General features: G+C 43.1%; 1 protein-coding gene across 4 annotated transcripts in view; it reads left to right on the forward strand.

The window, feature by feature from the left end:
- The window catches only part of LOC143353286 (insulin-like growth factor 2 mRNA-binding protein 1), an 82,022-nt gene that overhangs the window by 29,108 nt on the left and 34,566 nt on the right, over nucleotides 1–18,348 (forward strand). Inside the window, exon 1 of one of the 4 annotated variants that reach the window (XM_076786485.1) lies at nucleotides 2,688–3,941. The exons of the other annotated variants lie outside the window; for them this stretch is intronic. The gene's annotated coding sequence lies outside the window, so the exon portion shown is untranslated. Of the gene's footprint in view, nucleotides 1–2,687; nucleotides 3,942–18,348 lie in introns of those variants that run through there. 4 annotated transcript variants of the gene reach the window in all.

The raw sequence follows: 18,348 nt of genomic DNA on the forward strand, positions 1-18,348 counted from the left end.
GTGGCACGTGTCGGAATCGATTTCGGCAAGCAGTTTTTCAGTACGCTGCTAATTACGCGCTAGGTGACCCTTCGGTGCACGAATGGGGTCTGCGATGAACCCACGAATTGAATTTGTACCGTTCTCATTTTCTCTAAATTGATATTGGAGTTCCGCGATGAATTCTGGTCTTACTGGGAATAGTTTTTGTGCAATGTCGCGGCAACAATAGAAATGCTCTGAGATTTTAGAGGGAAGGAAAAAGTGGATACTTTCGACCCTTGGCACCGGGTGAGGGGGCGGGTAAAATTCGCGAGAATCGTCTGCAACGAAATTTTTTAAGTGAGACGCGTTTCGCAGCAGCGTGTTTGGCAAGGCAGCCCGTACACGCGCGCAACGCACAAAGAATTCGATACAATGGTGAAATCACTTGCAGGAGAAGCGTAGAAGCCAGAGAGAACAGTCGCGAACAGTCGCCCGTTTTTTTTTTCCGCGCAAGGCAAAATTACTCGTGCAACGCGTGTTTTTCTGTCCACGTTTCTCCCCTTTCTTCGGCAGGCAGCCGTACGCATGGTCGAGCCACCGGAGTCCGGGATATTGATCAATTAGGAAAAATTCATATTGAATGGTACGCCGACTTGCGAAATCAATTTCGAACGGGGGGTTGATGGGAGGGGCGGGGAGGGGGGGAGGAGAGAAAGTCGAGGCGAATTCGGAAAGCGGAAAGAGAAGGAAAGGGGATAACGTGAATAGAGCGTATTCGAATGTTGCTTGTTTTCACCAAATGTATTGAAACGACGCCAACCCGACTATTTCTGAATTGGTCCCCACGTTCGGTTTAGATATTTTCGGAGCTTTTTAAGCGACGAATCGAAAACTGTGTACACAAGCAAACGCGCGTTGTGCTTAAAACTCCCAGTTGCGGGAGGATCGCGTGGAAAAGGATGCATCCCATTCAACCTTTAACTCGTCGTTAATCTGTTAACGTTCCTTATTAAAGTTGGTAGCACGCGATGATCATTCGATTTGTACTTGTCATTTCTCGTGGAAACCGACTCGCTATTGACTTCTTCCTTGTCACTCCTGCATCAGACTTTTATATCAGATTTTATAAGTGTTTCGGATATTTGATGAACCATTTAAAATTGTATACAATTCGAATGTGTTATGGATTTAGAGTAATTCAACCTTTTACATTCAATTATGTACAGTGATTTCTCTATATATGTCGCCAAGGCCTGGATGATAAACGTCGCGGAACTATCCCCACTAACGCGGGGTATACCCCGTGAGGGGCCGCGAAGCTCGACAGGCCTCGGATGCCTACGAGTGTAAACATAACACAGCTCGGGTGCCTCTCCTGGACATAATGTTGTTGACATATGTCGAGAATTCACTGTACCTCGCTACATATTCGAAAAATATATTTTTTTCGCGACTGCAATTTGGAATACTAGAATCGACTGCTTTTCTGTCCTCCAAGCTTCAATAATAACGAGCCATCGATCAAATTCACCGGGCGAACCCCTACGCACGGTTCCGTTCGCCTTCTTCCCTGATTGCTTATGCTTGTTTTAAAATCACCGTCATTATGTTCTTAAATTTCGCTCTCGCAGAAACGCTCATCGCGCTCCCACCGAACGCGAGGAAAGAAAGGGATCCTTGAGTGACTTGCGAAGTTTTAAATTGACTGCAAGCGACTTCGGATATAGCTGATTTTCAATTGAATCGTGACTGGCCTCTGACAAAATCGCTGTTATGTCATCGGTCATAATTTGAATATTATTGGCAGTCTTCGAAAAATTACGATAGAGATCGAATCTTGAAGATATTTTTTAAACAAACAATGATACTTGACATCTGCCTTCGCAGATCTATTCTTTGCAAAAAAATACACTACTTTGCCATGCAAACCATTTCTCCAGCTCTAATAGTTTCCAAGATATTCAATAAAATATGTTTTTGATCTCCAACCGTGAGGGCTGTTTTCACCCCTTCAATATGGGCGATGGCCGATAAAAACCCATGTGTCGGAATATTTGTCCAAGAACTGCCTCTCACAAAAGTTTCATTAAAATCGGCTTGTGCCACCTGGAATATGTTTGCTTGTTACGATGACTAACATTTCCACGAATTCGTCGAAATTGAGTACGGTGACCGGTGAGGAAAATACTTGGCGAATTAGTCACCCGAAATGCCTTCTCACCGGTAACACGGTCTCGATTCTGGACCAGACTGAGTCAGCGAGATGACTGGCGAGGAACGTATCGGTTAGTATTAAATTGTCACACTAGATGCGTAATCTCATGTTTTTCGATTGTACTACTTGGTTTACGAATTCGAAACGATTGAAAAACCCTTAAAAGTCCCAATAGGAAAGTAGTAAAAACAAACTACGATTTTTCTAAAATTTTCGAACAAAGTTTAAAAGTTTTGTCCGGCTTGGCAGAAAAGCCGAGGGCGTGCCCATCAATTATGAGACAGACTGTATGGAAGAACCTAATCTATCGGCGAGACGTTCGCGCTCGCGAAAGAAGGAAGCGAATTCCGCGGACTCCGCCGCGTTACGAATTCGCCGGCCGAGTATGTAATTCGCGTTGGGTTCGCGCGGTTCGTGAATCTCCGGATATCTTCGTGCGGCGTCGATTTCCGCGCTGATCGAGCGTGGCGCTCGTGTCGACCGGCTGGCTCTCCTCGCGTTCGCAGTACGCGGCGGGACGTGGGCCATCGTGTCGTGGGAGAGAGAATGGTTTTTCTCGGTGTAACCGTGTCGAAGAAAAGGACAAGATTGCCGGTTCTCTAAAATTTCTCTCGTCCGCACGATTCCTCACGTTGTGGTCTCTGGTCGACGAGATATCCCGTCGTTCGCACTATCCAGGCGAGATTTTGAAATTCGACGCGGGCACTCGGCTGCCGCGCGTAGTGGTTCCACAACCTGGTAGTGAAAAGAAAGTATATACACCTGGATAGTACCGCGGACACGTGGTACCGCTGATAATCGGGCACGGGGGGTGAATTCAGCGAAAACTTGCCGCGTCCGTTACCGACGTATCGCAAAAGCCGACGTCGCGTCGCGATTACGCGTTGTCGCACCGAAAAAATTTCCATGCGTTCGTTCCACTTGCGCGGCTCGCGTTTGTCACTGGCGGCACGCGAGTCCATCGCTGAACGTGCTTTTTCTACGTCATAGAGAATTGGTTTGTACGTACCCGCGCCGTCGATCGCTAGTTCGTGAACAGACAGGGACGCCTTCCGATTGACGTTTGTCGCGCGCGATCGTCGTCGTCGCTGGAACATGCGTTTTACTATTCCCGTTGGTCCCGCTTTTCGGTAACGGTTCTCGACACACGGGATTCGTCGAGCAGTGTGCTGAACTGGAATCCGGCGAGAACCGGCGTGCGCTTCATCGTCTAGCCTGAGCTAAGCTTGCGCACGATTTCGCCGATCGGGAACTACCGCGGGAACGTATATACATATATGTATATATATATCGTTTCGTCAACGTGGAAGGACGTTGTTTAAACACACGTTGTCGGTCGACGACGCGACGGTGCTGCGGCACGTAAAGTCTCTGGTGATAATCCGTTTTCCGGTGCTCGTGCGAACGTTCGAATCGTGCCAACGCGATTTCTTTTTTTCTCCCCTCGGACTTAACCTTGCGTGTTCCGCGCGTGTTGTGTGTTTTTCTGTGACTTTGTGTGGCTCGATAGCCAAAGGTGAACAATGTCAGGTTAAATATCGCCGGGTAAACAACAGCGAGAGGAGAGGACCGGGTCCTCTCTTCGGAACACAATAGAGGAGGAAAAATCAGTGCGGTTGTTTTTTTTTTTTTGTCGGTTATGCCGGTGCCAATAGGCGCCGTCGTTGCGTCGCTAACAAACGGGGACAATGCTATTGGCTGACTACCAATAAGTCAACGACGAACCTCGCCGTATCTGCGAATTCACAGCGACGTCGTGCGTGTAAGTGTTCCACCAACTTGTTTACATCCGTTTTCGTTGCCCTTTAGGCGTGACTGTAGATATGCCGCGATCGTTATGCGACTCGAAGTGTTCCTCCGAATAGTATTTATTCGCGGCTCGCTTTCGTGGGAACCACATAAAACTGACACATCCAGTCACCACATTGCAGTCGTTAGACCGATGTCGCGAGCTCTTATCGCATTCTATTATTTTTATCAAGGGAAAGGGCATTCTATTTTTGGCACGAAAAAAAAGATTCATCGAAATTTATAGCGGGACGTTTAACGTGTAATATTCGATCTACAATGCATCGATTCGATTGCGTTAACATTAGGTTTACGGGCCCAAAATTACGATAAAAAATCCCGGTTCTAATATTTTTAATTCACGATTATTGAGATCGTAAATTTATTATTAAAATTATTCCTTTGGCTCTATATTATTTTTAGAAAATGGCTAAAATTTAGTTTTTGTTGTTTTTGTAAAGTAATGTAAAATAGTCGCTTTAACGCATCAAATAGGTCGCAAGGTAGGTTCTCCAAAATAATTTTAGATGATAGCAGAAGATGAAAAAATAGTTATTACAAATTTATTTCAATGCCTATACCAAAGGCGTTTTAAATTTTCATCACAGGCGCAGATACAGAAGTTTAAAATCGTGACCTTCGCTTACGAGCAATAGCAATTTCATAAAAATGTTGTTTAGGCATTTGGCGTAAAATTAACTATTAACAAAAAACTCGAGTCGCTTGGTCCAATTTAAAAAAAAATTTATTAGTTTTTGAAGCGTGTCCACTTAATCTTGTCCCCGACCGTGTATTGACAAAGTCAACAAACATGTAACAGTTGAACACTTACTTGTAGGTTATGTACAGACGGAATATTTTTCATGTAACGTATGAACTAACCGATATTTCGAGCCTTGCCTGATGTGTTTATACATTTTTGTATTTCAGTTTCACTATTTCGTAAGAGCTGAAAGATCTTGTGAGCATAAACTATTTTATCGATCTGGTTAGAAATTATGCAACATGTTCGAGCTATCGTTGCGATCAAGGAAAACGAGTTTCAGCTTTCGGAGAATATTACGGAAAGACGTACATTTTTTTTCGGGATTACAACTTTTTTCGCGTTGCATAATTTTCCGTACGACTCAACTGGGGGTGACCAAGCCGGAAATCGAGACAATAGCCCATGGTCGACCATGTCGGTGCAAAATAAAATCGCTAGTCAATTGTCCTGGCGACGCCATTGAGCGTGTTCGCTGCTATCTTCGGACCATTCTAAACACGCCTCTAAGATATTGCCGCCCGTACCCGGGATTTGGGTCAGTTTTACAAGTTTCGCAACCGCCGAGCCGCCGGATAACCGGGTACTTTGGACCACTTGAATTATGCGGGTCCATTTTTTTTTTACTACACAAACTACATGCCTCATTTACGGAGGATCATAAAATTTAATATAGGCAACGTCGACGCGCTCGATGATTCTTACCGCTTACGCCATAAGCCGCCTCGACGTTACCGGCAAGAATCGTACGATCTGCTCGAGACCAGTAACGAACAACTCTTTTTGCATCGGACCGACACCGAAAGCCTAATTATTACAATAGCGATATTTGTAACCACAGACCCTCGGAAATCTTAATTTATTCGTCTAAACTCTTTATTAATCGACGGGATGAAATTTTCTTATTTTCAAATCTTCATACTGTTTGTTATATCAATGTGAAACAAATGTCTGTTCACCCTTTATGCAGCAAACATTCGTTTTTCTATTAAACATTATTAGTACAGCATTGCTTTATTCAACCTTTCAGCTAAGAATTGGACTTGATTTACAATATCCTATATTTACAAAAGTATGTTATCCACACATTCGGTTTCCCTCTCTGTCCTACTCTATTATTACCCTATTCTATGGAATATTAGTACTTAGAGTTAATTGATCACTTTCTATCTCTGAACCAATACGCGATAGGAGATAACAGCTTCGTATACATCTCTTATCAAAGACTATTTAAGCATAATAATGCGTTACAATAGAATTGTTTACATGGAAGTTAATCTCGTTCCAATCGTCTCGGAAAGTATTAATTGATAAAATTTCGATTTTTAATGAATGTTACATTTATTTGCTCACTCATTTTAAGGCATTTCTTGTGATCATTAGGCTCCGGATCTTTATGCAAAGATCAACTGCAAGACACACAGGAACTAGATATAAATTTATATTTTTCACTAGTAATTTTAACGCAGTGTTAGAATTATTAACGAAGATCTTCAGGCACTTGTCTGGAGCGGCAACTAATTATGTCAGTTTCCAGAGACATTTACATGCTTAGAGACCTATAGTTTTGTCCTAACACACCGGTTTATTGCTTACTTATAGCTGTCACAGGTATAGGTGTCTCTAAACTCTTCGTCGCATTAGCGACTATTATGAATAAATAATCTTGAGAACTACGTGCCTGAACATAAATTCAGTAGGTCTCTACAGTTCAGTGAGCCGTAAGCATCGACGGTACGAGTTTTCTCAGTCGTCACAATTTCGTCGTAATTGACGGTTCTTATTGTCGTAACGAGTCTCGCAATCCCATAAGCACACTGTAAGCTCATTATCGTTGCTCAACCAACAAATTCTTCTCGTCGTATTCGCCGCATTTATCTCATTTCCCGCGCGCTATTGACAATTGATTTTAAGCGACACTTGTTGCTGGTCAAAGGGTGCAGTCATGCAGTTCGTACGCATGGAATGGGTTTCGGTAAGCGTTGGACAAATTATGCGTAATCCATCATCAAATTAGTCGACGCAACATCTTCTTCATTACACCATCTGTTTCAAATTGGGCGAATCGTATGTATTGCTCGGTTTTTTAATATTATATTTTTACGTATTGAATATATTATTTCAATATTACGTTTTTTATTTGGTTTTTTAACACTAGCCAAAATGACGAGTTCTGACATTTTCAATTTCCGATTGTTAAAAACTTGGACAGACATATCCGTGTTATTTTTATAAACTAATACTCCGTACACCTAGTGGCGTTAACATCCTTGCCCTGCAATAGATGTGATTAATTTTCTTTAAACCGAAATAAAATTCTGTTCTGTCTTCGTTAATACACAGCCGTTACCTGGGCACACATAAATGCTCTTCTTCTAGGGAATCATGAACGACAAAGAAGATCATCTAATGATCGTACTCATAAAGTAGATCGTAGCGCAAGGGGTTAATGGTCGCATCTAGCTTCTTTCGGCTTCTGAGAAGACAACTCGTTCGTCGATTATTAGGCCTTTCGATCGCAGAATGACAATCGAGAAAGCACCCAAAAGAATTGCCAAGTAGAAATCCGAGACCTGAAAGCATCGTTCGACACTTTTATGGTCTAACAAGAGAATTCTCATTACACATGTTTCACGCATGAACCGTTCGATAGTTTCTTTGTTAAAGACATTCTCCCGACATGCGGCCGTAATTGCCAACGGAGATTGATTAAGCGATGCGAGGAAAACTTGTCGAGTTGCCGAGCGCTCGCAAAGGAAGTTGAGAACTTGTCCTTCGTGTTTGTCGATCTCGCTTTCGAGTGTGATTCAGCATAATCTAGGAAGAAAGAGAAATCGATGCACAATCGTGATGAACGTAAGTACGTCATTCTGAGAATCAGGTGAATTGTTCGCAATTCGACATCCGATTCGTCGCTTCAGTTTCGCTAGGTACGGCATTAATAAATTATATTCGGAGGTTAACATTGATAAGTGCAGTGAATTCTCAATATATGTCAACAACACGAGTCTTGTGTCATCCAAGCAACGCGAGCTGTGTTATGTTTACGCTCCTCGACGTCCGAGGCCCGTCATGGGGCATACCTCGCGGTAGTGGGGATAATCCCGCGACGTTTATCGTGCAGGCCTTGGCGACATATATAGAGAAGTCATTGCGGTTTCGATAGAGTTCAGTCTCGAGTTGTTGTCTTTCGAGAATTTTCATAAATACACGAATAATCTAACAGTAGCGGCGAGGAGAGCACGGTGAAAATCTCGTCGAAGAGAGCTCGTCCATCAGGGAACTAAGAGCCCGCTCGTTCTTCGGGATTCGCTGGGTTTCCTTCGCCTTTTCTCCCGCGTTCTCCTACCCGTCATTCATTCCGGTATGTCTCCGTTTGACTCGTTCTCCCCCGTTGGTTTCGTATTTTCATGTTCGCGACGATTCCGAGGCTCTCCTTCTTTCCGTCTTCTAGCTCTCTCCGGTGCCGCTAACGACAACGGCAACGCAGACCGGCAACATGTATGTTGCAGCAGACCAACTTGCTAATTCGTCGCGCAGAAATATCTCGAGCTCGTCTGAGGCCGCGGCACTCGGATCGTTATTGTGAATTTCGTCGTCCTAGAATAAACTTCTCGAACACACTGCGACGAACGACGGAAGAGGGAGAGAGATAGAGAGAGACGACGACGACGAGACCGACAATCTCCACTCCTCCGACGGTCTTTCAGTGTCTCTATTAAGGTCGCCGCATATTTCGACGGGAACACGGCGAATCGGGAATTATGATTTCGTAAACCGGCGAACCTTAAGAGCCAAGGGTAGTCATGTGACTTTTGCAGAGTCAGCAGGTCGGTATCTGCTGTATAATTTCCGTTCACAGCCTTCAGCCACTGACTTGAGATCCGTCTTGGTCTTGATCCGACGGGTCTTAAGTCTGTGACTAAACTTGTCACGTTTTTTGCTCTGTATGATCGATATTATGAATTGTGCTTCAAGTTTTCGGCTTTATTTCGCAGAGAATCGCGACAAAATATAGCTCAATTTGTGGCTGGAGATATTTTCTAGCGCGCGCTACTCTCGATTTCGTCCAGAAAACTCATCCAATGGCGTAAAAATGCTTGGATTCCACGGCATGCACATCGTCAATTTTTGACCCACTTCTAACGCTTATATTACCAAATATATCTGTATAATCTCGTCAGCCGATGACCAGCGCGCGCTAGATTGAACCTTTCTCTTTCGAAGGAGACATTTCTCAGCGAAAAATATTCTCATATTTTTGTCGGTAACATGGTCACTCTACCTTATCGCGAATCTACGGAGTCTTGGCTCTCAGAGCGTGTTCCCACGGACGCGCACCTCTCCGCGTACGAATATAGCGGAACGTGATTCCTCGAAACTTTCCACGACGAGCGCGACTTTTCTCGTCGAGTTTTCCTCGCTGCGGGAGCGCAGGTCGCGAATGGCACGGTTCAGAACCGAAATTTGTAAGTTAGATCTTCCCTGGATCCGCGAGTTCCGAGCCATCGCAGGAATTGTGTTGGCGACCATGCGTTCGTTCTAGAATCCAGTTTTTAGTTGCCCTAAATTCGGGCCTGGGTTGCTACCATGTTCGAGGGAGGCGCACAGGCTCTTCTGAGAGTGATCGATGGTTATCTCACCTCGTCGGAACAACAGTGAGAAAAATTTAGTGGAAATGGAATATGGTCCCTCCGTGACAATTGAGAAACGTGTGGTCTACCGAGCCGCGGGGATACGTGAGAAACGAAATTTTAATTTGAATCGTTAGGTTTCAGAGTTCAGTTTTCCAACATCGGCGAGCACAACGTGTCGTGAGAACGGTCGGTTTCTTCTTCCCCTCCGACGTTGACGAAATCCAGCAGCATGAAATGACCTGTAACAGACGATGAAGTGTTTCAAATAGTTTAGCTTTCGTCTTTTGCCCGGCCCGCGAAGGGAACAACGGCAGACACTTCAGTGTGCTACAATTAGTCTTTTCTCGATACCGCATTGTAAATCGGGGGATCGATCGTTTTGCAGCTGCGGCAATTGTTCGCTGTTTTCTACGTGCAATCGAAAACCCCAAGCGTATCGGTAGCTATTTTCTAGCAGCGTTTGCTTTCGTTTATATATTTGGACCGTTTATTTTGAAAGCTGTGCAAGTCCATTTTTTTTTCTAAATAATGAGATATCACATAATTTGTATATTCGTATCTGATATTTGTATGTTTTTATATCAACAAAAAATGGACTTGCACCATTTTGCAAAATACACGGTCCATTTATGGTAATTTGTGATATTTGAGATATTAGATGTCGATTGTGGTCCGAATGCTTGCGAGAAGAGGTAAAAATTCTTATTTTTTTAGAGGGTCGGTTAGGTAGACAGTGACACTCAATGATTCAGTGTAAAAGAAGTATTGCCGATACGAGTATGGCAGCTGCGACAGCTACCGCGTCCTTGTAACATATTACGGAGAGCACGCTTCTTTCATCTTACAAGTCTCCTAGCTCTAGTAACCTAGAAAGCGTTACAAATTTATAGGATATGTCATGTTGTTTAGTTTTTCGAACATCAGAATTTTCATATTAGCGGAATTTTCATATTAATTACGACTTTATATTGTACCAGAATTCTATTTATGACCATTTACGAGTATTTGCAAGGCCTCGTCCGATCGTAGATACCTTGGTAGCATAAAAATGTTTAAACTACGGTTAGCAATTTTAATATTTAACGTATAGATATTATGTTATCGTTTAAATACACTGTCAATGCCTGTCTAGTCTGACGAAAAATTATATTTTTGGTTTTGAATAAATTACGTGCACTCTTCTAGTATACGTCATTCTATAATAATAAATAAATGTACCAAAATTAATTATTGACTCCTTCACCGATACAGGAATATTATTATTCTTTCTGTTAAATGTTTTTCGCTAAATCTTTTCTAACATCCTTCCGAGAGGACAACCCTTCGCTCGAGAACAGGAGAACAGTAAAAGTATACTAATACATACATACACTTTGGGCAAACATATTTATGGCTACTTTTTAAGTAGAATTTTCTGTTTGCCATTATCTTGGCAAATTGCAGCAACAAAAATCGAATACAGAAAATATCGCTGGGTCACGAGAGACCCAGTACCATCTCGCGGTTAGGAAGAATTTCCGCGAGTACGTAGTTTAAATTCCACGTGTCCGTCTTTTATTGGAGCTGGCGGATTGAATAGGCGAATTGATTGGCACGGATAATGATGTAGCTCGCGTTCGTCGGATGTGTAGTTCCGATGATGCAAAGAGCCCGCGCGAAGAGTAGGCGAGAAAGGGGATGACCCCCGGGGTCTGTTTCAAGAAACGAAGGCATTGACACACGCCGGCGCGGAGAACCTCGGCGGATATGCAAGGAGGAAATTATCAGTGGCTACCTGGAAGTGGCAGTGACTCGTTGCGTATGTGGGAAATCGCACCGAGGATCGTTATTCCTTCCCCTTCTTTTGCATTGCAGAAAAGCAGATCGTTCTTGTGAAAACGGCACGATAAAAGGGCCAATGGTGCCTCCGCGATGCGATTACGTCACTGGTCGCCGCTCGGCATAGCTCCGCGCGGTGAAATTGACGATGATTCGTCGCCGTTCCCGCGCGTTGACTCACCACACCTACCTCTTCGCTCGTTTCTTGTCTCTCGTTTCTCTCTTCTCTTTCTCTCTCTCTCTATTTCCCCTCTCTCTCTTCGTACAACTGCTTCGTTTCCCTTCTCGCCTGTTCTTCGTCCTCTTTTATCGCCTTCTTCTTCCACGAACCGACCGGAAATCGTTGTCGCGTTCCCGGCTGCGGTTGTCGACGCCGCTGAAAGCGCCACGTGTGATACGTTCGTTTGCTCGGCGAAAGGTGGCGAACCTAATTATGAATGATTTCGATTGACCCTCCCGCATGCGAACTACGCATTCCTCTTTGAATACCGAACATCATCCTCAACGCGAAGGATCCTTGGAAAAGCTCGACGAATGTTACATCGCGAAACTCGGTTCTTTATGAAGTAATTGTGCGGGAGACAAGTTTCCACCGTGTTTCGAACAGAAGGATTTCAACGATATATCCTATACGTGGCTGGCGAGGTTGTTATCAGCTGTTCATACAACGAGATTAAGAACTACCGCAGATACGATTCTGTTATCAGCATAATTGTGATAATCACTCTTGCGTTCTCTTATTAGCCCGTTGGATTACATTTAGTATTTATATACACTGTTATTTCGACGGCGGAATTCCTTTTGCACTTAGAACCAGTGTCGCCAGATCAAGACTCGTTCCCCCACTCCAATTTCCCTTTCTACCGCGTTAATCCCCACAATTCTGCCGCGGCCCGGTCACGTGACGCGTTCCGTCTCTGTCGCGCATGCTCCGGTACTGGCGGAGAGAGGGTAATTTATTCCCCTCGATTTGTGCTTCCCCTCCTCTCATCCGACGACGCCGGTTAGAACACTTTCTGTGACAATTGAGATCCAACATTTTACATTTGAAATGTGTCGGTTATTAAAGAAACATGGTTGTAATGGTTTCTCAAGCATGAACGTTTGTGCGTGCAGTGTGTACAGTTCCGAGGGTAAGGGATTTTCACACCGGACGATTCGGCTTTAGTACAAGTATTTTCCGGTTATGAGAGACTTCGACGAACAATTTTAAACAATTTTGTTGAAACGGTGTAATAGTTTTGCATAGAACGATCTTCCAATTTGAGTTTGCCCGTGCAGTCGAAATGGTCCGTAACTTGCTCCTTTTATTTATAGTTTCGCAACGAACGACAAATCGCCGGAATCATTGAAAAATACGCGTCTCGAGAGAGGCAGAGTGCTCGGCGAGTTGTACGAACGGTTTTCTGCTTTTGTCGGAGCGCTATTTCGATAACGACAACAGTCGCTAATTGTATTACGAGATGGCGCCGCATATCTCATTTGCATCCCCCGCGACGGTTTTATGTGTGTGCTATTACCTGCAGCTTTTTTTCTTGGGAATGAAGTCGGTTCGGCGCGGTCTATATATAGGAAACGAGGAAACACAATGCACATTGGAAAAAATCTATTTTTAGAACGCGCGATAAATTGCGATTCCGGGCTGGAAAAAAGTTCGGAAAATTCGCGCGGTGAATTGCAATGCGTTGCATTCATTTGGAATGCATCGAAACACATTGCAACACGTTTCGTTCGCAATTCAAAGATTACAAATTTTCATTTCAACAAATGATAATAATTTTTCCAAAATCGTTTTTCGCTTAATTTGGACTGAACAATTTTTCAAAATTTCTACTCTAATCCATGACAATGCACGGCTGTGTGAAATCTACTTGTAACCAATTATCGTTTCAATGGATATCAGAATGAAATATTCATCCAGAAGCAATGTTTTTCTTATCAAGATTTGCAGAGTCCCCCCTATCAGAAAAACTGTAAACAAGATTATTAATTAACTTTTCATCCGGTCGACATTGTTTTTTGCGCACTGCCTGTGGGAAGTCTAGAGGAAAAATCGTGTATAGAACGTGACGCAGAAGTTCGAACTGTGATCGAACGTCGGAAAAAACGTGACAGGCTCGACGACATTCGCCATTCAATGTTTTCTTTCTAATCATAGGATAGCGGCGTAATTAAACGAGAAGCCTAGGCGGTCATTATACCAGTCGACGCTGTATTCGTATAGACTGAAATTTTCTCGGCGCTTCATCGGGAAAATTCCGAGTAGGAATAACGATGGAACACCCTATATTATAGCAGTAACGTGTACACACGTTTTCCCGCGGTATTTACGACGCAGATACGCGGCGAACGTGTAGCGAGCGTTGATCTAGATAAGGGTGCTGTTGCGGGGAGAGAGAAAAAAAAAGAGATGACGGCATGAGCGCGCGGTACGCGAAGAATCGTAATTACAGACGCTCTTAAATATTTGAGAAAGACGATTCACGGATTCGTCGAACCCTCCTGACAGGTGCCTCTCGGCCGTTCTCGAACGTACCAGTCCGACGCGAGTAGGCGAGTTAGGGTTGGGAAGGGAGGGGGGGGGGGGGCAGTCTTCCTAGGCGACGCTCGGCGCCGCAGCTACTCGCGGATCCTCCCGGCCTCGACGGCCAGTCAATATTATTGAGTTCAAATAAACGCCACCTTTTGTTTCACTCGGCAGCCGCGCACAAATGAATGTGTGCGGAGTTAAAAATAAAGTGACCGTTTAGCCGTCCGTCTATCGAGGCCGACCACCATAATGCCAGCTCCGCACGCCGGAACAGAGATTCCGGCGTTAACCGGGACGAAGACAATTGAAATTCTGAAGCCGCATAATATGCTCGAGTGGTCGATTGGTTTTTCTTTAATTCCAAGTCCCAGTCGCCGCTTCTTCTCTTTTCCGACTATGGCTGGCCGTGTTGATGCTCGATACGCTTTTTCACTGATCAATGGCTCGATCCGCTGTTACACACCGTGCAGCGGTGACGGCGGCGGTAGTCGGACGTGTTGCGAAAATGAAAGAAACGAGATGGTGTAAAGTACAAGTGGAAAGGTACGGTGTTGGTACTGTGCCATTAACATAATCAGACGTGTATGATGCCATAAGAGAGATAAAAATAACCAAGCAATGCGACGATAAAACATTTGCAATTTAGGCTGGGAATTGCTTAAACGAAGTGTTGTTATTCAAACTTTTTCTTTCTTTCCTTTTTTTTTTACAGATTATAGTTTTCATTGATCATTTATTTTACGTTAGAAATTACATGTTATTATGCTACACTTGCTTCTGTGTACCTTCAATTCACTGAACATATTTCATAATTTTGTATTAAACGTTTTATCCATTAATACTTCACTTCGGAATTCATTCTCTCGCGAAAAAGATTCTTTCATATTCTTTCTAATAAGAGTAACCACATTGTTGTTAATACCATCTCGTTTGCCAGTAGGCTGAATTTGTCGAATCGTTTTCATTCACATTTAGTTATACGCTTCACAGATCGGCCTGCACGTTTAATATTTTAAAACGTCACTAAGAACTGCATTTTGGTGTTTTTTGAAAGATTTTTGGGAGTCGAACATGTTTTTTCGATTCAGCCCAGGGATAGACATTTATCCTTTCTCAAGTCTTCACCTTGTCCATCACCATGTCATGGCCATTGCTTGACCCAGTTAGGTATTCTGTAAAAGGACATTCTTCCAGTTGCGTATGTTATTCTGACCCTGTTTACATGTCACATTCGCTGTACCTCACTGCTGACTTTGATGAGACTGATAATTATAAAGTAACCATCCGGATTGATTGAAAATGGATTCACACACTTTAGCATATTGTTTAAACAATTGCTATACTGATACTTTGCAAACCAGATCCGAGTGCGCTTGATGTCAATTTAAAAAAATGAAACGAAAGTGTTATCGATTCAACTCTCATATTAATTTATATATATAAATAATATCTTATCTGTAAATAATATTATTTTTATGTCAGTTTCCACGAATTTTAATAACCTTTTATTCGTAAAAATCAATATTGCAAACAGATAAAAGAACAAACAGAAAAAAATTACGTTGTAAAAGGAATATTTAGTCCAAGCAAATGTTATAAAACTTGACTCTTTTATTTAACGATTGGCAATGACGCGAATTTTGTTTACTAAATTCCTCGTGGTAGACAGAAATTATTTCCACCGTTGGTACTTTTATCATTAATATCGGGTGCTTCGACGTTAACGAGTTAAATCGAAACTGGGGATCACATTTTGAATAAACTTTCCGTTTAACTGAGCCAGGTCGAACGTGGGTCATACTCCTACATATTACTCACCATTCCTTGAATTAATCTTTCCAATAGAGAGAGCGAGTCTTTGGAATAGAATTCGAATCTGGAACAATCGTACTTAATCGTAGACTTATTAAATCATGTCAACCGTTACGCACGGTATATACGATTGCGATAGATACGCGCAAGTCGCGAATAGTATCAGTTATGATTTCCGTGGAATGCTTGAAATGGAACATCATGAATGCAACTGAATGATCGCGATTAACGTGATTGGATTGGATTCGATCAGCAAGCCGGAGAATTGTATTTCTCTGTCCCGCAATTTTATTACAATTTTTTATATACGTTGCAAATTGCGTCGTTAACTTTATCACTGCTTTATAGGGACACGTGTGTACATGTTGTATATTACGATAGAAATTCTTCCACGAAAAAGTTGGATTTTAACTGTCTACTCGAGCGATACTAATCTCCATAATCTCTGCGTAGCTAGCCATTTAATACTAAACTTACCGAGCATTAAAAGTGACATGTATTGTCTTCTGGAAAGAACAAGATTAATAATACCTATGCATATTTCTATCATTTCAATAATTGTAAAATAACGTATGTGGAACTGATCGCGTGACCAGCGACAATAAATTGAATGTTAAGTGCCAATAAAAACGTGCGACTACACAGTTTTATACATTTCTATTTCTTGCACGTGACACGTTTGCTATCGTTGTCGTTTTACGAGCTATCCTCATAGAAGGCGCTATACTTCAATATTTTATTTCCTAAGATATACAGTGAGTTCCCTATACATGTCGCCAAGTCCTCGATGATAAACGTCGCGGAATTAGCCCTACTACTCGGCCGCGAAGCTCGAGAGGCCTTGGACGCCGAGGAGTGTAAACATAACACCTATGTGTTGACTGTATCTCCTTCACGACATGTTAGAAAACGTAAGAAATAGTCTTTAATCGTTCCTTGAATGTTATGTCTACGTTATGCGTTTGTCTAGTAAATTATCTACAATTAATTTTGAATACAAGTAAAACTTCATTATTGTACTAATTTCTTTGCCAATGTGAATTTTGATTTGAAGACTGGGTTTTACTAACTGGCTCACTTGCGAGAATCAATATTTTACACAAATGTTTTATAACGTTAAATCGAAGGAAGATATACCATAAATAGTTAACTCTTTACAGGAAACGTTTAATCCTTTTTCTGCAGGGAATATTTGCAGAATAGTATGTTTGCAATAGAAATAATGGTCGCCTGGTAACCGGAAAAAAAAAAATGGTTTTCCCATTCTACGTTTCATTCTACGTTTCATATAACAAGGTGTTAGTAGGAGGCGTAAAATAGATTGTGGTTAACGAGGGACAGATAAATCTCTCCTGGTAAGAATCAGACTTGTCGATCATACGTCGGCGCCAATCGTGTCGCAGCGTGTTCAGCATTGTTACGTGAACGATCCTAGGTGTGTCATCCACCTTTGTATCGTTCCCAGTCGGTTTCAATGAACGGTGCGTATTCGCGGCGCTAGACTTCCTCGAGTCATTAATAATCCAAACGCTGAGTCATAATTTCCAATACACCGCCCACCGGTCGTCGCGACCATTTCGAGTCGCGGTCGGCGACATCGTCAGATTTTTCCTTCTCGGCGCGCGCGTGCAATTTCTGTTGGTGCGGTTTCTTGAGCGCGGCCCATTGTTGCTCGGCAGAAAGGTTCCGCGCGCGTGCTGCAGCTGTCCATCGACTCATCGAACCGAAGCGATCCGCGCGACGCGCGCGGTTCGCTTCGATTTTCCTCGTGAATTATTTGCAACGCGATCGAATGCGCCGCTGTACGTACTATGTATACCTCGATACGATATTGACTCGGCCGTCGTCGGTTCTCTATCTTGCCGGAACTAATAGAGGTAGCAAGTTGCAACCTGGACGATTGTAGATAACAGTCGGAGGCAACGAACGCTTCGTCAAGCGAGAGTAGTGCACGCTCTAAGCGTTCGTTCTTTTGCACGCTTAAACGTCCGTCGCTATTTCATTCATCCCCCCTCCCCCAATTCTAAAAATGGGACCGCGGAGCTTCCAGCGGGCCGATTGAAACTTGATACGTCCCAGGTATCGGTATCTCGCTCACTCTGTCTGTCCCTCAGTTGAATTCTAGGAAGCCTCACTTAAGCGTCCGCGTTTGGTCCCGGCTTCGGACGCGTAATTGTGCACTACACTCGGTATCGGTAGGCGGGAACCGAAAAAACAACTATCCCGCCTTTGCTGGACACGAAGCACGAAAACAAATGACCGATAACCAATTACCGATCACTCACAGGAAGGTCAGTTTGTACTATCTACGTAGTTAGACACGGTAATGAAACACTTACGCTTAGACATTGTTGTGAATATGTTGCTTTATCTGTTGGTGAAGATCGATTGTTTTCGTCATATGCATTTACGGCGTTTGCAATTAATCTTGGAAATGGTTTGCGAACTGCCCATTCGCATTCTATGTCGGCGTTAAGATTCAAGGTTCTTTCATAGCACTGTAAAGGTGCAAGTCATTCGTAAGCTGTAGTTTTAGAAAATGAAAATAACCACAACAATGTTAAAACAACGGTGACAGATTAAACATGAAATAGTTCAAGATTGTACGGAAACAGTTGTTTACTTTTTTCTAGCTGTTCGCAAATAATTTCTCCATCGATGGGTAATACAGTGAATTCTCGATATATGTCAACAACACGGGTCTTGCCAGTGTCGTATATCGTCCAGGAGACATACCGGAGTCGTTTTATGTTTACAGTCTTCGGCGTTCGAGGCCTCTCGAGACTCGTGGCACCTCACGCGGGGTATACCCCGCGGTTGT

Source organism: Halictus rubicundus, chromosome 4, assembly GCF_050948215.1.
Source record: "Halictus rubicundus isolate RS-2024b chromosome 4, iyHalRubi1_principal, whole genome shotgun sequence".
NCBI lineage: Eukaryota > Metazoa > Arthropoda > Insecta > Hymenoptera > Halictidae > Halictus > Halictus rubicundus.